The 26590-nt window shown below is 36.5% G+C and overlaps 1 protein-coding gene across 1 annotated transcript in view; it reads right to left on the reverse strand.

Moving 5' to 3' along the window:
* The window catches only part of Bnc2 (basonuclin zinc finger protein 2), a 402451-nt gene that overhangs the window by 88310 nt on the left and 287551 nt on the right, over positions 1 to 26590 (reverse strand). The window lies entirely within an intron of this gene.

Genomic DNA, 26590 nt, shown 5'->3' on the forward strand with positions numbered 1-26590 from the left:
GCACCATGCAGGGTAAGAGAAATGAATCACTATGAAGAAGATGATATTAAATAAAATGACAAAGAAGCCAGGAAAAACAGTTGATGATGACCCTCTGAGACTGTCAGTCCTGGGACTGACCTCTTTGGGTATTCATGACCTAGGAAACTCTAATGGAGGATAGACAGAGCTGCTTTACCACACCTCCAATGAGGCTTAATCCCTGGCCCCTCATCTGCCTAGGCACTCAGGAGATTCAGAGAGTTGCAGAACATCCTAGGTGGAGAGGAGAAGCCAGGTTGCAAACAGGGAGAATTTCTATGAAAGCATTTCTGATAAATCCCCTAAGATGATTTCAAAAGAAAAAGGCCTAAATCTCCATGATTCCAGTAATCTTCTGATTTTTGAAAGTTTTCTTATTCTAAGTACATATTTACTATTATACCTAAAATTTATTATAACTTTACATTAAGTAGTATACTTACTAATTAGGACTCTATTGCTTCCATATGTTAAAATCTACTTGAGAGGTTTTACATACTTTAAATAGTCATACATCGTTAAAATTAAGAAGACACGAAGGATGTGACTATTTTTTGTACAATCAGCAATATGAAAAATTGTGCTGTATATGTGCAATATGAATTCTACTGTCATATATAACAAACCAAAATGTAAAAAATTTTTACCAAAGGAAAAAAATTAACACACTGAAAGAAAGAAATGAAGAAAAAAACTTTATTAATTATACACCTATATGACATACTTCTGATTCTTTAAAAAAAACCATAAAAATCCTGACTGAAATTTTATTTGATAAGCTTGAAACTTACTAAATACAAACACAACATAAAAATACCGGCACAGGGTGTGGAGGTTTGGCTTAGTGGCACAGCACACACTTAGCATGCTTGAGGCCCTGGGTTCGACTGCCAGCATTGGGGGAAAAAATACCAAAGATCAACAAAAACAAACATGAAACCACATGAAATTTTAAAAACTCCAAAGAACTGTAAGTTAGAACCAAATGAAAAACAAAGTAAAAAGCTGAAAACCAACTAAGAACAAATACTTGCAAGACAGATACACTATGTGTTAATCTATTTAAGATATAAAAGGGTGCTAAAAATGAATAAAAAAAATTTACAGTGTAATCAGAAATGTGTGAAGAACCTGAAAAGACATTTTGAAAAACTGGAAACAAATGACTTAAAATCATAAACCTCACTAAGAGAAATGCAAATGAAAGCAATACACTACCATTTATTACCTATCACTGGCCAGGATGCCAAAGACAAAAAAAAAAATTGTTTCAACACCTCTATTATCAGTGGATGAGGGAACAGACACATAAATTATCACACATGTATACAACTCAGCTGTTAAAAAAGAATGAGGTAGCCCTTTATATGCTGATGTGAAATTGCCTATAAGATATATTCTTAAGTGAAGAATGAAAAGTACAGAATTATGTGTTCATTGTATCTCCCTTCACCATTCTTATCAAACATAAAAATATGTTGTGTTTTATATGTATATACTATTTCCTGAACTATAACCCAATATCCTAGACTTACTTTCAACGACATAGTCCTTTCTATAATTTTTTTTTGGCTTAAGGCATGTATTCCTTTTTAAAGTGATATTAGTTTAAAACTGTATTCTACATAGCAAAACCTAAGGTCTACATGTTCTTGAATACCTGACTAAATTTCTTTTTATTTATCTTAATTTTGTCTATCACTCTGTCTACCAGCTGGTATATGTAGGTTCTTATAGGCACAGCTGTCCTTGTCCTTATCAAAGTATACCAAATATTTTTATTTTACATTTTTGTTTGTTTCTGAATATCCTCAAAATTTTAGGGTTCTCACTCTGGTCTTTTCAGATTGCTACTGTGTTTAGTTATAAATGAATATATACACGTATATATGGTATCTGTATACACATATGCAGCAGGGAATTATGGCATTTTTCTGAATATTAGAAATTTGATGATTTTCTGATTCATTATAGCCAATGAGGGGAGAATAGTAAACATCATCTGGAGGGTCATTTCATTTCCAAATAAAAACTTAACCAGAATAATACCTAATTGATTTACCTCTTTTTATTTTTAAAACATAGTCTGTGTTCACACTGGGATTACTTCCCAGATATAGTTTAATACTTCTGAATTTTATGCCTTATGATATCTTATTCTCTACCACTGCTTTAGCACTTTTGAAGAAATCCTATATTGCCAAGACATAGCTCAAAGAATGTATATTAATCACTCAGTGTGAGGGCAATAAGTAATTAAATATTTTCCTACCTGTGCCAATGGTGGTAGCACACTATAGTAGATACTACATGCCCATAATTTATTGTTTGAAGTCCCCATTGATGTGTGACCATGATATGTCAATGGAAAGTGTGTTCATAAAAAATACACTCTTTCATTCTCTTATAAATTTATTGAAGTTCTATAATGTGCCTGGAATCTGAATATAGCAAACAATACTTAAATACCATCCATCAAAGAACTTCCAATCCAGAAGGAGAAAAAGACAAGTAAACAGGCAATTACTGTAGGGTATAATAGGGATAAATAAAAATTTACTGTAGAGTATAATAAGGGATAAATAAAAATTTCCATGTGGGCACTTCAGGCCATAATAGACCCAATGCCAAATAGGAAGAGCAGTAGCTGCTTCCTGGTAAAATGATGGTTATGTTGAGAACCAAAGGCAGGTGGGAATTTGCCTAAAGAAGTGTTGGCAGCAATGTATTTCAGGCAGAGACAGTGGAAGCAAGAGAGCACATGTCCAAATGGAAGAACCACAGACCTGACAAAAACCTCGGAGGCCTTCTGAATTATAGCTACCAGTCTCTCTTTTTTAAACTTCATATAAAGGCAGAGAGCCACAGCTGATAGATCCACTAACCAGATGAAACACAATCTTATCATGTTTGTAAAATATTGAAGGGTGATTATGATGCCATGACAATCAGATGCAGATATACATCAAAAAGACAGGAAAGCTGTATCTGCTTTACCTGTTACATGTCCCCATCTATCTCTGTAGCTGTGCTTTGGGGTCTAAAAGGGAGGGCTTGTTGTATATAACCTATAAAAGAATACCACCTTTCTCAAAACTGCTAAGAAGGTGTTCAGTTGCCTGCTTGGATGCCCAGTATGACTTCCTCCAAGAATGTGGAGGGTGGGGCGACTGAATGGCTGAAGGAACCTGCAAAGCTTCAACAGCAGGCCAGAGCACCACTCCTCCAGGAATGACAACTGATGGATCAGATCACCAGGGAGCTGCAGAAGAGTTATTAATGGTGACAGGTACACTACCTGGGAGACAGGTTGAGAGGGGAAGAAGATTATTTATAAGCGAATAGTTAACAGCTGTACCTACTGCTAAGCATTACATGGATGCCACAAACTGTAGAATTCAAATCCTGAGTTATTCAAGCACGAACGACTGCCTGTCACCCAAATGCAACGAATCGCTACAAATTAAGGTGGGAGAAATGAGACGCTGTAACACTGTCTCACCAAGGAAGGCAGCATCATCCCAGGGCTCAGGTAAGAGGTGGAGGAGGGCTTTGAGAACCATAAGGTGAATTATGGTTCTTAATAATAATGGATTTGCAAGAACAGCTTTATAATTTTTCCTGAGGGCTTTAACAACAGAACAGATGCCAAGTGCATCTCGTATTATCAAGAGTGAACTGGACTTGGGAATAAGGAGAGACTGAAGAGTAGTCACATTAAAACGGCAAAATGGGAAGGAAGAAATGATGAAAAACCATAGGGCTCAGTTTAAAAAATTAAAGTAATCATTACTTAAGGTAACTTTTACTGTGTGGTATGAATAGTAAATATGGCATCTGTCATTTTGATATGAACCAAGGTGTATGCTACTCTATGAGGACTCTGGACCATAAACCAAGTAAACACTGTGAGAACCATCTCGTCTATTAACATTAAGAAAACCAACAGTAGAAACTGTTCTCAATTCACTGTGTTTGGAAAAGCCTGGCAACTCAGTATACATTGAGCTGAAAATCCTGAGAATAAATACTGTCAACAAATTTTTACATTTTATTTTTTCTAGAGCCTGATGATGTGTAACCACTGAAATGTACCACTATGAAACGAGGGCTATTAAAGGAAAAGAAAACAGAGAGGGTGGGGAGTAGTTTTTCAAGAACTATTCTAACTTTAGAAAACAAAAGAAGTCAAATGTTGTTAATGGAGAATAAACTAGCACCAAAGTTTTAGAGAACACAGAGGCACATTCAATAAAACTGCAATAAATACTACTGCTCTTCCCTTCTCTCCATGGCACACTCACTGTTCAGCAAAAACAGGCAAGAAATACAAGGCCTCAAACAGTGTGTGCTATTTACTTATTTGACTATCCCTGAAAGGATACTGAAGAACTCATAAAAGGGACTGCAGTGAGTAACTAGAAGTGAGTAACTAGATGGTGGGGCTCCTATATGTACACATTGTCTAATTCAAAATATAACTCCTTTGTGATAGAATAGAACTGGAAATTCTATTTCTAAACCTTTATTCTTTAAAAACACTCAGGCTTAACACAGGAGTACATACATAGGTAGATACTTTCTGAAACAGTGTTTGCAAAGTCAAAATATGGGAAGCAAGCAAAATATCTTGAAATAAAGAATTATTTAAATAAATTATGATTCATCCACACAAAGCAAAATTACATGGAGGCTAAAAAGAATGGAAAAAATTTCTATTTTCCAACATGGAAAGAGGATTACTTTCATTTCTGTGGCCTCTGTAAATTATCACAACCTTAGTAGGTTGAAACAATAGAAATTCATTCTCTTACAGCTCTGGAGGCCTGAAGTCCAAAGTCAAGGTGCCAGCAGGGCACCATTCCCAGGCTCTGGGAAGGAAGGATCCTGTTCCATGCCCCTCTGCTACCTTCTGGTGGCAGCTGGCAATGCTTGGCATGTAGGTATCTCACTCCAACCTCTGCCTCCATTACACTATCTTTGCCTTCATATACGTCTTCTGTGCATGTCTGTCCCTAATTATCCTTTGCCTCTCTCTTACAAGGACATATAGGAAGGACTTTAGAACTCAGCCAAATAGTTCAAGATCATCTCAAGAATCTTAACTTAATCACACATGCAAAGATCCCTTCTTCCAAGACTGTAACATCACAGATTCCAGGGATGGACAAAATATTTGGCATGAATACTTGTATTAGACCATTTTGTGGTCCACTCCAAGGTCTAAGATATATCAATAAAATTTAACATTAAGCTATAAGAAAATACATATGAAATAAATACATTTACTAAAATTAATAATAAGAAGAATTTAATGGGTATTACAAGTATATGAAAATATATGGAGGACTATAGAACAAGTAATTAAAATGGAGGGCTTCTCTGTAGGAAGGGGATAGAGACATCTTTCATTAAGTATTATAGCGATGTTTGAATTTCTATATCAATTTATACTACTTTCACAATCAAAAATACCATACTCTTAAAAGTCTTAACATTTCCCCAAGTTTTCTTATTTAACTGCAATCTTTTGGTACCCTACTGATGAAAAGTCAAACATAATTACCATTCATTCATAATAGAAGCTAATTGCCAACTGTAGTAGAATAATATTTTCTAAATGAATAAATATGTATAAGGTCATAATTTCTAAGCATAATATTCATAAAACAGATTGCCAATGTATCTCAGAAAGAAAAGGGTTATTTTTAATGCACTCTTCTACAAATATCTCATAATTTCTCTGTTTAAAAAACAAAAGGGTTCCCAAACCCAAGTTCTTTGATGGCTCCCTTAAAATCAAAGTTTGTTTTGTTTTTTTTTAAATATGTAAGGGAGACTCTTTGCATTCATGAATTACTAAAGCTGCACCCATCCTTCACCTTGCCCTTTACAAAGGTGCCCCTATAGATTTTCTCACTGGTTACAATTTCATCTTCAGGATTTCTTCCACCTACAAAATTCATTAACAAATCTCCCCCTTAGTGATACATCTGGAACAAAAGTTCCAGAAATTACTGTACATCTCTCTACTCTCTCCCTGTTCACGAGAACTGGTAAGCACTATGAAAATCAACCAGGGATCCTTAGATTCTCTTTCTCAGGAGTCTAATCAAAATTGAGCAACCTTTACTCTATCCAGAAGAGAAGCCGAAGATCAGGAGGAGCTTTTATGGAAAAGATCATATTGTGCTTAAGTCAGGAAAAGCATTTCATATAGGAGGAGTGGAAACTGCACTGTCAACAGCAAGGCCTGCATTAACTTTTCTCATTTGTTCATCAAAGTTCACGAAATGCCTACTATGTGAAAGTTGCACCACAAACCAAGGTGATGTTGTAAACCATGAGGGCAGGCCTGTTGGTGTCTGAGAATCTGACGAGGAGAAACCAGTTCACTAAAGGCAGACTGTTGCTCTGACCCGAGGTGAGCCAGCAAGCTGAGGCATGAGAAGATACAGGAAAAGAGCAAGAGCTGGACAGGTGTCATGTAGAAGCAGCTCTGCAGTGAGGGCTCACAGTGCCTGATAATTATGGATATTGTCAGATGTGCCCAAAGACATATTTAGCAATAAGCAGGGAGGCACAGTGGGGAGGGAGGTCTGTTACGAAACTTGCCACCCACCTCCCATTGGCACTATCAGTTTCATACACTCCATTAAAGATAATCAAGGGTGCCCAGCCTCCCCTGAGATCAAGAGAGATGGTGATTATGAAAATAATAACAGATTTTAAAATTACCTAAATGTTTTAAAGGAGACTTTATTTCTGACAGTGTTAAACACTTGCAAGCAGGAAGGTAAAAAACAAAAACAAACTCTGAGACCACAGTAGCCTCAATCTGAAAGGCCACTCCAGGGCTACTTAAGCCAAACACCCACTGTGAGTTCAGTGGTTAGGCGATTCCCTCTTCTGGTGGCATTCCAAAGACACCATCTTCAACATGTGTACAAACAAGCACCAGACCAACACATTAAGTCGATTTCTATTTAAGATGACGCTGATGGAGAAAGGGGGAGATTTTCTTTCATTTACTTTTTTTTCTTTTTTAAACAAAAACTGCCTAGATACACTGGTTTGTGAAGCCAAATTTGTGAAAGTACAAGTGTGATTTACTTTTATATAAACATAACTTCACAGAGCTATCAGTAGGTTCCATTTCAGTAAAAACAAATAAAAAAAAGAGAAGCTGCAAAATAATTATAAAACATATGGTGCAAACCCCGGCTGTGTTTATTTTATGACAGTTAACATTATTTACAGTGTGATCTGGTCAGAATTAATACTCAAAGGGTTATGCATAAAATATGTCCAATTTTTCTTCCTAACCACACACACCAGCAGTTTTTGTGAACTCATCTACATGAATTTGTCTAGAAATCTCTTGTATTCTCCCCTCCCCTCCAAAAATAAAATTTTGTTCTAGATGCTTGAATAATATCCCAAATAAGTTACCAATAACAACAAGAGGAAATCTGGACAAAAATACTTTTTAAAACTCTTCCATTAGCTTCACAATATTAATTTCATTACTTCAGATGCTAACTTATATTAACTTTTTTTCCTCAAAAAGTATTTAAAAACAAATCTGTGGATTTTCTCTTGTAACAGCATAGCTACTACTTCATGTTAAACACATAATATCTCTATAACCTGTTAGGAAAAACTATTTAAACAGCTTCTCCTTGCTACTAGAGTGGCGTTTGGAAGTGCTGACTCTAGAATCTCCTAAATGAGAAGTCAAGATACATTTCTTTCCTTCTAATGCTCCACTGAGAGGTATTATGTAATAGCCAAGAGAACAAAAATGGAATAATTAAGAACAATTCTTCTGATGAAAATCTTAAGTGTTTTTCTGCCATTTTCATAAAAGATATTAATATTTTATTTCTACTCAAGGCCTTATATTAATGTAAATACCAACATTTATAGAACCAGGTGGTATCTAGTAATTCAAGCTTGAAAGAGCAAAAGGCCGCCTTTCCTCCCGATGCACAATGACACAAGATACCTTCTTCTCCAGTGGATACCAACCATAATCAATCTTCTCTGACCTATCAATCACAAGAAATGGGTTCTCTCAGTGATACACTGGACCTGATTCATACCAGCCTATAAGAGCTGGCTGTTATATGTTCAAGAACTTATTAAGTTGGTTGTTCAAACATAGACCTTATTAAAAATTAAAGTGTATAAACTTATGACAAAAATATTAAAAACAACAGGGTTGCTCAAAACTTTTCACTTCTAATTATTTACTTAGATATTACTATTATCTGTGATTTGAGGTTATTTACTTCAACTTACATTTGACACAGAGGAAATATCACATAATAATATATACTATTATATACTAGGCATCTCTTCCCAATCCCATGTTCAGAGACTCAGAAGAACAGACTAAAATCAGCCATAGTTGGATATTTTCACCATGGAAATCAGAAAACACTGCAACCAAGTCTTTTTTCATTTAAAGAACTGCTATAAAGCATTTAGCAACACACCACAAGTTTCTTCTAAATAATAGATAGTTGTCTCATTTCAAAACTTAGACTTTGTTTAAAAACACATACTCATTTAAGCTTTATAATCCCATCTGTACCCATTTGGAGAGGAGAAAAAAAAGAGAAAGATAATTTTGCTATGACAGATTTTTTAAAAATAACTATAAATTTTATTTGTTTCACTTATTTTTATGAAGTCTTGTAAAACATAACATGGAGCATGATTTCCGGATATGAAAAACATTAGATATGACAAATGAAATATATGGTTTGTGTCTTGGACAGGAAACACCCTGCACAGCCTCTGGAAACAAACACAAAGACTGAATCGCAGGCACACAGGTTTTTTTTTTGTTGTTGTTTTTATTTTATTTTATTTTTTTAAAATGCCTAGATTGTTCTAATTAATTAGTAAATGTGTTCTAGCTATTTCTACTTCTTGTTTTTAAAAACTATAAACTGATCTATAATTAAAAAACAAAACAAAACAACAACAATCTAAGAAGCAGAGCTTAGAAGAGTAAAATAATTCTGCATCAAAGCCAGTTGGGGGAAAAGATAGCTTGTAGGTATTAAAATGTAAGAAAAATTTAGAGATAAGTTACTTTCAGTTAAACATAGAGCAATATCTCTTAAGAAGAAAATAAGGATGAATCAAATACTCATATTCTTAAAACCAAATCTGGGTAGCAAGAAAACTCTGCCTCTTTGTATTATGTAGTACATCCACAATCTCATTCTTTCGATTTCCAGCTTATAAACTTAAAACAAACATTGCATTTTTCAAAATTACTGCTATTTGTAAATCATGTGTGAAAAGGAAATATATTGGAACTAAATAGCTAACCATTCAGAAATCATACAAATGCCAACAAGGAGGAAAAAATGGTAAGTATTACTAGAGTTAAAAGGTATGTTTTTAATAGGTCTTCCTAAAGCAGCTGGCAAAATTTTATAGAAGTGAATTTTATTACAGAGAAACAGTCTAAAAATCAAATTTTAAGACAACCATTCTTATTAATAATATAGGAGGTTTCAATGTAATTACAAAAAATAAGTCTGACTTCTAAAATTTGTTTTTAAAAATATCCAAGTCTACTTAACACAGGCAGACTTTGTGACCATCAAATGAATCAATAATTGTGTAAGTGCTTTTAAAAACAGTCCTGAACTGAGTGAATTATTATTATTTAAAGAGAAGCATTACTCAATGCAAAGAACTCTAGATGTGGTATCAGATGATCCAAATCTGAGAGCCAGTTTTGGCCCTGTCAAGCTTCTTTAGAGTTACTACGTATAAGTTTTCTTCCTTGATCTAATATTGTGGAAATGTTCCTGTTTAAGTTTTATACTAATTGAGATTGACCATGAATGAGAGAATCACACAACAGCAATTCAGAAATGGAGCATCTAACTATGCATTCTAATTCTATCTGATTTGTATCCATGGTTGCAAAACCACATTGCTTTAATCATAAAGAATCATGAGAAGATTACTTCTAAAACTCTGCCTGTGTCTCTCTCCCTTCTTTGTTTCCTTTCCCATATCTCTTTTCCTTAATGGATTGTAGTATAAAATTCAAATATATTTTGCAACAGTTTATGTACCCTAATCTTAATTTATGTGATAAATTGCATCTTCTCCTGCCCAAAGCAAATAATGTACTAAGTTGCTTTTCCCTCTCTAGTATCCTTCTTTATTTTCTTTTGTAGGTAAAGTCTCACATTCTTAACAAAAAAGAAAAAGAAAAAAAAAGGTTCTCCAAGCATGCATAAAAGGAAGAAATCCAGAGCAAATTAATTTTCTATTCACTTAATAGACAGATGGATTTGGGATGTTTCCATAAATAACCTAGACATGACTTGTTCAAAAAACACACATAATTTGAAGGGATTAAACTTTAGATTATGAAGTCAATGACTGAAAAAGAATTAAACTTTTATAATTTGGCTCTAAAATATGGACAATAGAATGATTTTGAGACAGGATCTTGCAAAGTTGCTCAGACTGATCTTGAACTTGCTATCCTCTGGCCCCAGCCTCCCATGTTACTGGGACTGCAAGCATGTACAACTGCATCCAGTTATGAATTTTATACAATAGGTTAAAAAAAGAATTTCAAAGACTCAGTCTCATTTTATATTTGTATTTCTGAATAGGGTAGGAATCGTTTACAAGATTTGCACCAATGTCCTATGTGTACTGAAATATAGTTAGGTTTACAACCTCATCAGTTATCTAGATTCTCATGTACCTAACTTGAAGCTGGAATCAATCTGTGAGTACCTTCTTCTCCCGATCTATTACATCCAGTTAGTAAATGGTTTTATCTAACTCTGCTACTCATTCTCCCTGCCAGTACCCTCAATGCCAGCCTATTTCTCCTTGAACTACAGTGACAGCTTCCAAAGGAGACAGCCTGACTCAGGCTTAGTTTCACATGGATACCACTACCAAGAGAAGTTCCTAAAGCAGGAATGGGGTATGTGATTATTATACACTAGCCCCATACTGCTCATGCCTCCTTGCATCAATGTTCTAAGGCAGTCATCTGACCTTGGCAACTTGACTTTTGCTTTGGCCAGCAGAGTGCTAGCAAATATGAAGCAAGCAGACACTTTAAAAGAGCTTGCACACTTGGGCAGACCTCCCCTGCTGCTCTTCCAAACCCTACAACTATCTCCATATGAACAAGCTCAGGTTAGCCTACTGAATGATGAGGGATAAACAAATCAGCTCTATTTCTCCAGCTGACAACCAGTACCAACCTGAAAGCCAGATGTGTAAACAAGGCTGTTATGGACCAACCAACCCTTGGCCAATGCCAGCTCACTGCAAATCTTCCCGGCTGATCCACAGATTGGTGAAGAATATCAAAACGGTGGTATTTTAAGCGACTAACTTTTGGGTGTTTATCATGTATCTGTGCATAACTAATAACGTAACTCATTACTCACTTGAAAAGCATCAAACATCAATGAAGTAAAACTTCTTAACCTGACAATGTTTGCCCTCGGTGCTTTCAAAACCTCTCCTGGTGCTTTAAGACAATTCTACATTTCTGTACCAGCTTTCTTCAAGGCATGTCACACTGCAGAAAAGAGAAAATGCTGATGCAATTTAGTAAGGACTATCTAAAATATCAAATATGAACTTTCTTATCATGAAGTTCAGTAAAATTATTTTCTAACATGTCTTTAAAGGAAAGCACTAATAAAATGAGTGATTTTTCTTTGTATCTAAATAGGCTTCAGTCTCAACATTTAAAACTTACAAAATACAGCGTTTTGTTTCTGTGTTCACTTGATTTTCTTTCATTTCATAAACATGGACTGTAGAGGCTATTTAACAAAGAGAAAAAAAATATTCCCTTCCTCTCTCCAGAGTCTTGTATGTAAGCCCTGTCCACAGTAACTGTAACATTAAATAAAGCTCTGTTTATATCCCATAAACATTGCAGAGACTTCTAAGTCTATCTAATACTTTAGTTTAAGGGAAAAGAAAAAAATGTAATCATCTTTTAGATGACTCTTCATATTTTTATTCTTTCCTCCAATGATACATTTGAGAAAGAAATAAGAAAAAAAAATTGGGAGCATTTTCTAAGCCAAATTTTACTTTCCATTCTAAATGAAACTTTTATTAACAAAAGCTGTTTTATTATCTGTTTGTTTTACTCACTGAGCTGTATGCTCCTCAAAGTTAGTTCAGCTATTGAAAGGGAACTCCTTCTGTTTGATTATTTTTAAAATTAAAACTAAATTTTAAAAATATTATTAATGTATTAGAATCCATCAACCTCACTAACTACTATCCTGCTCAAAAATATATAAAGCAAAAATTGTACTGCATCTTATAGAATTCATTCCAAGCAGAAAAACATTCATGAAACATGTTTAGAAGTTTCAGATTTAACATAATGATTTTGGATTCTCAAATTATTTTAGACGAGGAAGATGTCTATACTATTCATGTATTTTATTCTGCAGGAAAATATGGTTTAGTTTTAGGAACTGAATCCAAAACAAATACGTATACATTGACTAATACTTTGAATATATACTGTAAAGGTCCCAAGTTTTTCAATGCGTAAGTACATTCAGTCTCCTTTTACTCACTCAAAACACTCCAGTATTATTTGGGAGGGAAAAAAACTTCTACTTCTTGTTATGTTTAACAACCATATGTTACTCTTTTGCAGGTATTATTGTAGTAAATTAGTGGATAGCAGAAGAACCATGTTCGTTCCAAGGTAGGTATAGGGTGTGTGTGTGTGTGTGTGTATGTGTGTGTGTGTGTGTACTCACACATTCCGTGGCAACACGCCTTTAATCCTAACTACTTGGGAGGCTGAAGAAGGAGGACTGAAAGCTCAAGTCCTGCCTGGCAACTTAGAAAGACCCTGTCTTAAAATAAAAATTAAAATTAAAAGAGCTGGGGATATAGCTCGGTGGTAGAGTGTCTCTGAGCTTCATCCCCAGTAACACCCCCAAAACAAACCAACACACACACACACACACACACACACACACTCAGAAAAAACACGGGAGAGAAATCATACCTTACCCTTGTCACCACATAAATTCATGTTTAAATTCTATACTCTTGACTTTCTATTAACATAAAATTACATGTGTAGGAGAAGGCGTCTTTCATAAAGAAATTCAATCCAACAATCTTTAAAAACAAGGTAATCCTTAACGAACATAAATGACAACCAGGCTAAGACATATTTGACCTATGGCATAGGCAAATATAAAAAGTTTGGAATTTAAACTATCAGACACGCCTAAGGTCAAGAAAACTGCAACTTATACCCAGAATGCTGTTAAGGCTTTCAAAGTATAAGCGCAAGTGAATAAATCACATATGCACACCCTAAACTAGCATTCTTTTATAAAGTTCCTTTTAAAGATCTACTCCGTTTCTAAGGGTGTGCCCCTTTCATGTCCCAGATACTTTTCCATATGGAAATATGATACGGTAAAGTTCCCCCCCCATCCAGTGCCTTGAAAAACATCTATAGAGAAATATGACTATATATCTTTGATAATTTTGATACTCCAGACATCTTTCAATCCAACTTATCCTAGAGTATGAACCTTAGAAATTTTAACTTATATTAACTACCTGAATCCAGGGGTAAGGTATAGCAGAGAGAAAAGAGCAGGCAAAGCAGATGGTGCTAGCTGAAGTGTCTTCTCACAGTCCCCCAAATCTGAGACTGTTTTCCATAAGAACCGCCTATGGGCACTAGACTATCACCTTCTTAATTATATGCATATATTACTTATTTGTCAAGTAAGCTATCAGATGAACTAAAATTCTATGTACTAAGTGAAAGAAACTAACAAAGGAATATAGACTAATTCCATATTTGATGTTCTTATATTTTAATAGGCACCACAATTTAATGTAAAACATCTTCATTTTAATTGGCCCAATTACTCCCCAAGTGGCACTGGTAACAGCAATTCCATGGAGATCATCTTGTTCTAAATGCGTGACTTCACAGGCAGCTTTTGTGAAATGATCCTGATGGGGCTAAAAATGATCATCTTTGGATTCTCACTAAAAGGGAATTTTAAAATAAGTTTTCATTAACTTGTCATAACATTTATGAGTTAAGGACTAGGAAACACATCGTTGCTGCTTAACTTCTGTAATCTAATAAGTAGGTAGGTTTTCCATAATAGACAGCAATATCTCATTAATTCAAACTAAAATGTTTTTAATTCAGAAAATGGGTCCTGGGATGAAATTTTCTTTTATTTAGTCATTCCTTTAACGGCAGAATTTAAATTAATAATACAACCAAGATATCTGGGGAATGTTTAAAATTCTTTAAAGCACTAACTTTTCAAGTAAGTTGGAATTAAGTCCAAATAGTTTATATATAAGTCATTATTACACGAATTATAGGTTTTGCTTCTATATTTATTGTTAGAAAATGTACCCAATGTTCTCTATTTAGATTAACACCGACTACAAAGTGCCGGTGGACAACAGGAATATATTTGGTGTCTGTTTACTTCTTGTATATAGCATCCACTCACATAAATATCTATTGAATGGATGTATTTTCTTAGACCCTCATAATAGGAATAAAACAAAAATAAAAAATTTGTGACAAAAAAGCTATAAAACCTGTGACCTAGGCAGTTTTTCAGAAGAGATGAGGATCAAATTTGAACAGACTGTACACTAAATAAAAGAGAATGTCAAATTATATATCTTAAATTAACAATAATGAGTATAGTTAATTCCTTGTAACTTTCTTGGAACTTTTTAATATTTACCTCCCAAGTTTCAACTAGATGTCTGAATATTTTTCTTTTTTAAAAATTAATTTGCAGAGTAAGAGAATTTTTTTTCTGCATCTGATTCTCCTACCATACAACTATTTACTATCCTATTATTTTGTAACTCAAAGACACACAACAAAGAATAACTAGAAAGTACTCTGAAGTTTTCAAACTTGCAGAGGAGGTTTATTGCAGCAAATTTTCGTACATAAAACTTTTGCTCAGGAAAACACTAGAAATTTAAATAAGGGCAATTCATGAATAGAGAAACATTTCTATCTATGTACTGAAAATAATACAATCATTATTTAAACATTCTATGCTCATGCTTTTCATTAATATAGGCTTACCTACTCATTAATTTGAAAAGCTAGTGTTCTCTCATATCATGAATAAAAGTACGTACAATACAGTGGTTTTACACATGAGCACATGGATCTCATATCTACAAAATTAAAGCTGAGAGTAGTATCTGCTCCCTGCTGACACCAAAAATTACCTAAAACTTTGATATACAGTAAACCAAGTATTTCTTAAATCCTTAAATAATTTCAGTTTCTACAGTTTTTCAATAACCTTATTTTAGAGATGGTCCTTTTAAGACGTACAAGCATAACTGGCTACAAAAATGCACTGTAAAGAGGGCTAATGGCCTTGCTTAATTAAAATGTAAAATTTCAGCATCTTAAACTCCATTTATATGATCGTAAGGGAGGCTTCAGTGAGGCACTCTCTTGACAAGAGCATTCAGATTGCAGAGAAGGCTACAAAGGCGTTAATGACATTTACCCCCTAATAAGAGCTGTTCACACTTCATGGTTTTTCCTTGTTATTGCTCAGGACAGACACTAGCACCTCATTGAAAGATCAGTGCTGCAAGGGAAAAAGGCCCCCCGAGACATCTCAGACTTGAGGAAAAGCACTAAATCAGGTGATGCTACAAAGATGACACGCTTGATTCTCAAGGGTTCTTACTCACCCTGTGGCCATGGATTTGAGACAGTTAGCACACAGCCAATCAGAGCCCTCCCCCTCTCCCAGAAGACTGGGCCATCCTCCTCTGCAGCAGGCAGAACTAAGGGCAGTGAGGAAAGAAATAAACTTCCTTCAGGTGCCCTAGGTCTGGCAGGATCCAAATGTCTTGTACTGCTCTCACTTAATCTCCATCGATGTGCGGCTGAATGAATAACACACTGACCTTTTCACCTAAGAGACCACAATTTGAATCCAGCGGAAAGTCGCCAGAGGATCAATGGACAGAGACACTCATATTTTAAAGCAATAAAGCACTACAAGAAGGGTAAGGGGGAGAAAAAAAAGTTGTTGTTTTTTTTTTCTTTCACCGTGGTTTTGGCCACGGATTCAACCCGACTTCCCTGGCTCAGCTATTATGAATAGGAACCCTGATTTAGAATTGAAAAGCTCCCAGCACTGCCCCTATGGATCTCAAAATCTGGCACAAACCCATAGCTACTGCAAGACAGACATTCCCTCACATGTCAATACGTGGAACAGCAATCCTGGCTGGTGATGGAATGATGGCTGATTCAATGGAACATACTCGGCATGAACTCTAATTCTGGCAGAGATGACAGCACAGAGACAAGTAGCTTTTAATTACTCTTTCAAGAGGAATTCAAACGTATTGTATTTGTTGTTGTTCATTTAAAATTTCTAAACAGGCCTGCAAACTTTTAAAAGAGGCAAATGAATGAAGCAATTTAAGGAACTGGTGCTTTAATTTTGTGTCCTCTCAATAAATCATAAAATAAACAGATAATATATGTTAACAGGTAGTATAGAGCAAAAGCCTATGGGTTGTTCTGTTTTTTTTCTCTGAAGTCTGGCCTAATACAACCATGAGCCAATGTTTTCAGGGGTCTGTGTCCCAAACCTTTTCCTATTTACCCTACTAAGGAATTGTGAACATAGCCTTCCTTCAAAACTATATTCCAGAGGACACAGTACGCACCCGTCTCTGAATTACTACATTTGCTCAACACTATTTTTAAAACAAAACAAAACAAAAATCCACAGCAGGAAAAGCACATTAAAATAAAAATAGAAAATACAGTAACCACATTACTCATACTAACTCGAAGGCTGCCTCTGACACTATCATTATGGCTTTGTTAAAGAGAGAAAATTACATGAGAACAAGGAAACCAGGGTAAAGCGCTTCCTCAGACAAAGAACGTTTGGTTCTCAAAGTCTCTGAAAAATGCTTTTCTGGGGGCTCTAGGTAAGAATGGCACAGTGAACAAGTGCTGGATGGAAAATGCTCTCTACCAGGATTTTGTGGTCTTGTTTGGGGTCCTTAAACATTATACATTACTGTGGTCATGCCAGATAATCCACTGGCCAAATGCAAGCTCAGCACTGTCCAATGTACTTTCCAAGTCCCCAATCCCAATTGTCCCTGAGCAGAGGGAAAGAAAGGGAGAAAAGGAGAGTAAGGGATGAAGGGAGGGTGCATAAGCACTAAGCAGGTCACTCAGTAACCACCCAAAAACTGAGAATACTTCCTAAACAGCAACAGGATTACAATGGTCGAATACCTGTTGGATAAGTCACTGGTCAGTTACCTACCTTTTTAAGTCTGAGGGTTATTAGCAATAAACACCAGGTCTGTGAACCATCAGAATCTCTAGTCCCTTCCCTTAGAAAGGAGTGGTGATATGGGAATCTCAGATGATTCACAAAGAACTTCAGACCAACAGGCCAGGGCCTGGACTAACCACGTCCACCAACACCACATTTCAAAGCCGCTCCACGAGCTGAAGTTCAACTTCCCCTATAAACTTGTTCGCACCTCTTTCCAACACAGCGTTCTTCCTATAGGGAAAAATACTTGTTCCATCCTTTCTACTGAGTAACAATATCCTTCTTCTTCCTTAAGAATCTTCTCTTTCAACAGGTCGTCACAGACTAATTCAATTTGGCACTGGTCTCTCTGATTCTACTAGCAAATGGATTGGCGTACGTTCTATTTTCCAGTTGCTATTGGCATTATGTATGTGGCTATCATACATGAATCAAACAAATGTATCTTTATGTATGTTTGTCCCCATCTGTATGGACTTAGCAAAAGCTTCCAACAACCCACACAGATCCTAATCTCATTTTCTACTTTTCAGAGCCCTTCATTTCATATACCAGTACTGGAAATGTAGGCCATTCAAAAGAAACAGATTGTAGGCACTAGAAAGCCTTTCATTGATTCTTTGCTACCATCATAATAGACTTCAGTTACTAGGCAAGCCCCTCTCTTCTTCCACCTGCCCCTTCTGCCAAATTGGGAGACACATTAGAAATGAATTGCAGAAGTAGAAACTTCACGAAGCTTCTGGTGCTCTAGAAAACCTAAGGAAATGTGGGCAGGCACTGGGAGACTGATCCGCTTAAGGAATTTAATTTATGGCACTCAACTATGAGTCTAACACATTGCTTCCCTTCATCCTGAAGACTTCCCTAAGAAGGTACCATCAGGAACAGGAGGCTCCTGGACACTGTGTACTTTTGCAGGGCTAAAGAGCTAATTGGTGGTAGACTTGAGGTTTAAACTCAAGTTCAGAAGCTGTCCACTTCCAGTTCAACAAAACACATTCAAGAGTGCTGCTCTGGAAATCATGTGGTTTAACAGGTGCCCAGAGGATATCCATTTCAAGGAAAGCTAAGCTGGTCTTATCAAATGGCTATTGGCCAGCAAGAGGTGGACTTGCCTCTGCTCTTCCTGGGGAGAGCAAAAGCCCCTTCTCGGTGCCCCATACACACAAATCCTACTCCAGCAGTCACTGCATTCCATTCTGGAATGTGGTAAGCTATCTATTTCTATTTCACAAGGGTAAAGGGAGGAATATTTTCATTCTAACCCTGAGCACAAAACATCAAGCTATATCCTTGGATCTAAGGTGTTTATTTTCATTGCCTCTCAACTAGAGCTTTGGCAAGGGATTCAAAATCCCTGTATTCCACTTCCAGCTTTGGGTCTGCCTGAGGCCTTTAGCCATGGTAACTTTAAAACTAGGGATAATAGTCTCTGAAACTCTCACTCTAATAGGGAGGTTAGGAGGCTTGCCAGAATAATGTTTGTAGAGTGGTCCAAGTACTCTGGAAAACAGACATTATGAATATGATACACTGCCATAAACCATCTATCTCTGCCAAAAGACAGAGGGCTCTTCACCATTCACACATGTGATCCTGCCCTCTAGGAAAAGATTCACAAAGCAGTGACAGGATGTGTGGACATGTTTCGTACATCCTTGGAGTAACAATCTAACCTTTCCTTGGGTGCCGAATACTCCCTCCTCTAGGCAAATGCTCTGGGCCATCTCTAAACTCTTGTGCTTTTCATCATAAACTTCCCAGCATTTGTTTACTCTTGTCTGGCTCATTAGAGTGTGGGCTTTCTATAAGCCTGCTTTGGTGTACTCAACACATATTCATTCATCAATTCAAGGGTCACCTAAATGAATTTATGCCTCCGTCCTTCATCCTTTCTTCTTTCTACTTTAGAAATTTCCTAAAGATCTGTGAGGTCAGATAATATCTTAAAAAGGTGGCCTATTTTATTGATTTATTTTTCATCACTGGGAATCAAACCCAGGGCCTTGTGCATTCTAGGTAGGTGCTCTACCACTGAGCTACACATCCAGCCCTTACATATTTTTAAATATATTTTATTGTATGCAGTGGAGTGAAAGCCTAGTTACTCTAATCATCTCAATGAATTCATCAAATACTATTTCATTCTGTGCTCAGGGATTAGAAAGAACAGTGAAACAGAGAACTACAAAGGTGATAAAAATAATATCATATGTAGAATAATAAGTCATTATGTAAAAATGCACACAGGCAAAGGCAAGCACTCACCAGTACTAATAAAGAGTGCTATGAGCTGGAAATGCACTAAATACTTCAGAAATATAATTTCATGTGATTTTTATACACGAAGAAACATGTTCAAATATGTTGTCTCTCTTAGGTAACAGAGCTATCAAAAAAGGTAAAACAAAGATTTATACCCAAGTTTGTCCATTTCCAAAACCCAGTGTCTCTGTCACTACAATTTCTTGCCTCTCAAATGTTTTCAAACATGTTTGTAGGTACAAACGTGTATACAGGTTTGCATGTATGTGTGATTTGTTCACGATCAAATAGCAGCTTCACTTTTGCCTGACTAGTTGGAAAGGCATTCTATTCTAAGAGGTAAAGAGAAATATGGAAATCCAGGATTTAAGGCTACTTTATAAACAGAGTTCTAAAATGACCAACAAAAGGTTGGCAGTAGTCTGTAATGGTTTATCATCACCTTTGCATCATCATATTAACAGTAAACACTGGCTGGAGACATAGCAAATAGCACTGCTCAACACTTTATATGCATCACCTTATTTTATCTTCACAACAAAGCTATGAAGTACTGTTATTATCCCTGTTTTACAGGGGAGGGAATTGAAGTAAATACAGACATGGCCTGATTTCACACATCTGGTAAGAACTGGAGCCAGGACTCAAACCCACGAACCTGCCTTCCCACATGACTCTGCTGCATTAAGTTCTCCTGATCCGACTACAGAGACGGTATAATTATGGCCAGGCCACCACACTGAGTGAGCACAGACCCATGCTCATCTTCCACAGTGCAAAGGTGAAGCTGAGAGTGACTGCCCAGCAGACGTGTTCTAGCTTGGTCAGTCACGTGGCCCCACTGAGATTGAAGCTTTGATCAGTGACCAGTAGGGAAACATGCCTCTCACCACTGTGAGGCCTGGGCCATGAAAGTGCCCCACACAGAACCTTCTGGTGCTACGACGATGGGAACCTGAGACCTCAGAGAAGGGAAAAGCCATAAAATGTGGCTCTAAATCACGTCTATTCAAATTACCTCTGGAAGGAAAAATGTTGACTAGTCTTGTTAAGAGAGAAACAAACTCCTATTGTGCTAGGCCACTAGTACGTCAGGGTTTATGGAATGAAACGTATGTTCTTCTTGATATTAGCTACTAATGCCTAAGATGTATTTATTATCTTTTTCTAAGCACTTGACATCTGCAGAGATACACATTTAGCTTCTGATATTTCCCTGCTATCACTAGTCAAGATTTAACCTTACACATAAATACAGTGAAAAATACCGATTTACTGAGTTCACAGCACACTTTTCATCTGCATTATTTCATCGTTTTTAGGCACACAAGGCAAGAGAGGCCGAAAAAGTTATACCATTTTTAAAGATGAAAAAGTTGGCTGAGAATGGAAAAGCTGTCCATACCTCAACAATCAGTGGCAGAACTGGGACTTTAATCCAACCTCTTCTTGTTCTTTTTGGTGCTGGGGATTAAACCGATGGCCTCATGCTAAGCATGAACTCTACTGCTGGATACACACCCAGAGCTAACCCAATCTTCTTATTCAATATCCAGTGCCCTTCTGCCATCCAACCTTGATAGCTTTTATAGCCTGAAAATAGCTATTTAACCACTCTTCTACCCCCTGCACACAGTATAGTTGAAATCTTGTTAGGTACAAAAACTTGTTTTTATACTCATCTGCAAAAGACACATATTCATGGAGAGGGAAGCCAAAGATTAGAATTTACAATGCAACATTAATGATAAATACAAGATCTGGGGAATGTTGTAGCCACATAGATAAGAGAATAAGAGCTAAGATAACCTGAAACAAAACAGAGTATCAGGAGACAGCAAGAGAAGGAACATGGTAACCAAATTTCACCTAAGGTCACTGAGTAAAAAAGATGTTAAGGTAATCATTAATTCAGGATCTCAGGCCTTCCCTCTTTCTCAAACCATGACCTCAGAATCTACAAGACTCTCACAGATTACCAAGATATCTTTTGAAAATGTAATCTTTAAAAAAAAAGAGAGAAAGAAAGAAAGATCAAACACTGTCCCTAGAGTCAGAGACGTAAATTCAAGTCAGATTTCAAAATTTCATTTGCCTAATATTTAAAATATGCTATTATAAGCCAAGCCAGTGCCAGAAATCACATTGCAGCAGTGAACAAGAACTATGAGGTTTTTCCAGCCATGGTAGCACATGCTATAATCCCAGCAACTCAGGAGGCTGAGTCAGGAGGATCTAAAGTGCAAGGCCAACCTCAGCAACTTAGTGAGACTGTTTCTTAAAATTTTTAAAAATAAAATAAAAGGGGATTGAGATGTAACTCAGTGGTACAGTGCCCCTGTGTCCAATCCCCACTACTGCCACAAAAGGCACGAGGGGGGGGGAGGCGGGGGGAGGCAGGGGGCGGGCTGGGGTTGTGACTCAGTGGCAGAGTGCATGCCTTGCACATGTGAGGCACTGGGTTCAATACTCAGCACCACATAAAAATAAGTAAAATAAAGATACTGTGTCCATGTATAACTAAAAAATATTTTTTTAAAAAAAATGGTTCTTAGTTTCAGGAAGTTTACAGTACATCAACTGTGCCAGTCAGTGATCTCTATGATCATGGGAAAGTCACCTGACACTTTGGGCCTCAACTATACCAAATGTTAATTCTTTGGCAACAAATGAAAGCAGAGTATAAGGGTATTCAAAGAACAAACTTATGTGAACTTGCTCCACAAAGGCTGTTTAAATATAACTGTTTGCTTAATATTGATGTTTTCTACCACTGATACCACAAATCACTTATTCTATACCGAGTGCTAGCTAGGAGGCATGGGAACCTTGGCTTCTTACTGCTCTCAATAGCCCCACCACCATCAGTCCCAGAGAAGGCTCAAGAAAGTCCAAGGACCCTTGGACCAACTGAGGTTGTTGGGTCTTCCATGAGTCATGGTGAAATATCAGGTCATACCAAGTTAAACGGGGTTCTTCACCCATTCATTTAGCCACATATTCATCAAGTGCCCTGTGTTTGTGGAATTCCCTGGAGGAAAAGATAGGAGCAACATTTAAAATTTGACTTTACTGATTTTGATAGGAGCTTAAAGAAAAGTGTCCTCAGATAGAGCTACACCAGAAAAGATTTCCATTGGTTCAGCTGGTCCTCTGTAAGGAAGTGGGACTTTGGCTGACACTTAAACAAGAAATTACCCATACAGAGAAATAGGGTATACCAAGCACAAGAAACTTTACAAACACTCCAAAGTTGAGGAAATGCTATGAGTGTTCAGGAGCTGCACTTCTCATGAGCTTGGTTTTCAGAATACCTGAACGGGTTCTGTGAATTCTGCCAGGACACACTCACATCAGACTTCCACAGACAGGCAAGTCAGTTGTGTGTTCAAATTGAAAGGAGACGATGTGAAAATCTGATTTTTAAAATGACTAAATTCAACAATGATAATCACCTACATTCTTATTTCAAAGATAGGGGAAATGGGGAGAAGTGCAAATTGCAGGACACTGCTTTCACTGGTCATCAATAAATGTACCATGAGAGTCTGACCTGAAGTAAGAATTATTATTTAGTAGCAGAAAAGCATCATACACTCCCTTATAATTAGATTTTAGCATCTAATTATATATTCCCATTTTTCTTTTGTTCTGGGAAAATTCCCATAATTTACCTGATTTCTTCTATGGTTTCTGAATGAATACTTAGATAAATGCACAGGAAAATACTGGATTTTTTTTTTACCTTTAAGATATTTCCTAGATTCTTAAATAATTGTAACTCATCTTCTGCATTATACATCCAACTGGTTAACTTACAAATTACTTAGACAATCATATAAGTGAAAGGCAGTTTTTAATTAAAGACAAAAAACAAAAACAGGATCCTAGGGGCTGGGGTTGTGGCTCTGTGGTACAGCCCACTTGCCTAGCACATGTGAGGCACTGGGTTCAATCCTCAGTGCCACACAAAAGTAAAATAAAGGTATTATGTCCACCTCTAACTCAAAAATATACCAAAAACATGACATTAAAAAAAAAAAAAAAAAAAACGGATCCTTAACAAATACGCCAGTCTTTTCAATGAATCTCTGTCATCTTCCATTTTCTTTTAAGAACCTCTTCAAAAACAAAAATGATAGCTTTCAAATGGTTTTGAGAATGGCCTAATTCTCATTTTCTTCCATGGCCAAAAACTCAGAATCAGATTATGCATCTGCTATTTTTCCACATTCAAAACTATTTCTGAAGGCCAGAGTAACTGTATATACATAAGGGATGTAGGGTTTGGGCCCAGAGAGAGTTAAATTAATATCCTGGCTTGACCAGTTCAACTTACCGTACATCTTCATTTGCCCAGTAACACAATCTATAGCCAACTGCTAACCAAGTCAATATGTGGTAAGACTAACAGCCACCCTAACTTGCCTTGATAATTATTCTCCTTTAACTGACATAATATTCAATATACTGTTGTTGAGAGCAATAATGTTAAAATTGATGCCTTGAGGGCTACAAGACAATTGAGTTTTAGCCAGATAAAATGACTTGTACACTAATAGTGCATTATAGGGTTTCACGGCCTTCAGATGCACATTTTATAGTCTACCTGCACAAAAATGCCATATATAATTATATTCAAAGTCATTTGTGCATACCTTATCATTAGCACGTATAATTTTTAAAGATTGGCTAATAATCAAGTAACAGCTTTAGAAGAAAGGGGTTTATTTATTTTTATAGTCTAACTCTTTTTTCTTTTTGAAAATGAGTGTTTTCTCACTAAATGATTGAAAATGGTTTTATGTCCTACAACCTTTTACTTTTTTTCTAACCCAAGCACCATTTCCACAAGAAACAAGCATATTATAAATGTAGAATGACAAAAAGCATCATTTAAATAAAATCTATATTTCATCAATTCTATCAATAAAACAAGACAGAAACTAACTTGGAGTTCCTCTAATAAAAAAAAATCTGATTTTCTGAAAATGTCAATTGTAGACTCTAACTGAAGAACTATTTATATTAAATTTGAGATTTGTAAAAATTTGTATTAATTATAATTTAAGCATCACAATAAATGACAGTGTTCTTTATATATAATATTTTACTCCCAAATGAAAGACTTTATACATGTTTGTTGTTTTTGCTGAATATTTCTTTCACACTTAATTTCATTTGCAATTTTTTATCTTGAAATTTTGGGCCTTCATTCCAAATAGAAATACAGAGTACATTTTAAAGTACATTTTCTACACTTGACTTAAAGATATGTTGAGATAAAATTAATACCTAAGTAATTATTTAAAGAAAAAAACAAAACCTCTAGTCAAGGCAGGACAGTAGTACCCTACCATAGAAAAACCAGCAGGCTCTATATGGCTGTCAAAATGCTATAGCAAGGTGCTACAGGGTTGTTTTTTACAGTAAATTTGCAGAGCCATGCACGGATCTAACTGTTCGAATAGAATGACACAATGCATATGCTCCCGCTATCTTAGGCAAAAGGTGTGGAACTGACACACAGCACTGATGATACAAGCAGGCATCAGAGTGGAGACAGTGAACATGGTACCCAATTGGAGCAAAAATACTTACAGGTTTTGAATAAAGGAAAGACAGACTGCATTTAAACATCCCTAAGACATTTCTTCCTTCTTGCATGATAAAATTCTTTCAGACATTAGCAATCACGTTGTAGAAATGACTGTAGAAGGATGTGGCACTGTACAGGTTTCAGAGCCAGTATAAGTAGGGATTGTGAATGAAATTGGTCTATGCCTTATTTTTCTTGGCCCCTTCCTCCTGGACCTCATACCCCTTCATCTCCCTCTCTACCCAGGACTTATCTACTCATAATGCCCCCCATCCTGGGGCAAATGAAATAATGGTGTGAATGTGTACTATAAACTGAAAATGTAAAATGTAATAATTATTATTATCACCCTCAACTCATCAGACTTTCTGAGGGTCAAAGTTTCTATGCTTTTCAAGTTGAGGTGCCCACTAAACAAAGATATGACTTTATTCAGAGAGCTGACAGGTTATGTCACTTTCTCTTTCTCCACTTCTCTTCACCAACCCTCTTCTGCTCTCCTGTCCTGGCTAAAACCCAGAGGTGGCACACGGGAGAAATGACAGGAATTGGTGTGTTCCGATGACAGGTTAAATCAAGGAGAAGTCTTGAGCTCCCCACCCAAGCTGGCAGCCAGGGCCTTACATGTAACACGGGGTGGTTCAGGTCATAAACATCGTGAATTACCTCTGGCACTACACAATCCTTGCACAGTCAAAAACAATTTTTGTGTATGTGATACCAATCCTACTGGTAATATCTCCAAAGGAAATTACAAAAACCACTTCAGATTCTACCTTCTCAAATTCAGATCTCCTTCAACAGGGGATGGTGCTTCTTCATCATCCAGGGTTGTACTTTTGGATCCAGGGTGTCCCAACATGCTGTTCTCAACATTTACCCCTCAAGGATTGTAGGAAGGCAGAGGGCCATAAAACATTTCAGAGGCAAAGTATACATTGCAAAATGACCCATGACATACTGAAAAAAACAAAAGATGAAGAAAGATGGAGAGGGGGTCCTGGAAGGGATGAAAGGTGGAGGCTATGGGCCTCCCAGGTAAGCCTGAAGGCCCTGACCAGATCAAAGGTCTCAGTGACACAAAGCAGAGGCTCCTGGCTGGAAGAAGAACAGGTACTGTAAAGACCAAGTCTATGACCACGTTTTAGAATGTGAAACTTAGACGGCTATGATGTGAGGGTTGTCTAGTTACACAAAGCAGGGAGTTCACATAGGTCACAGTTCCTCCTTTGATTTGGATACAGAAACAATAAATAGTGAGGGTACGTGACAATCAATAAAAACACCAAGC

Source organism: Urocitellus parryii, chromosome 4 (genome assembly GCF_045843805.1).
Source record: "Urocitellus parryii isolate mUroPar1 chromosome 4, mUroPar1.hap1, whole genome shotgun sequence".
NCBI lineage: Eukaryota > Metazoa > Chordata > Mammalia > Rodentia > Sciuridae > Urocitellus > Urocitellus parryii.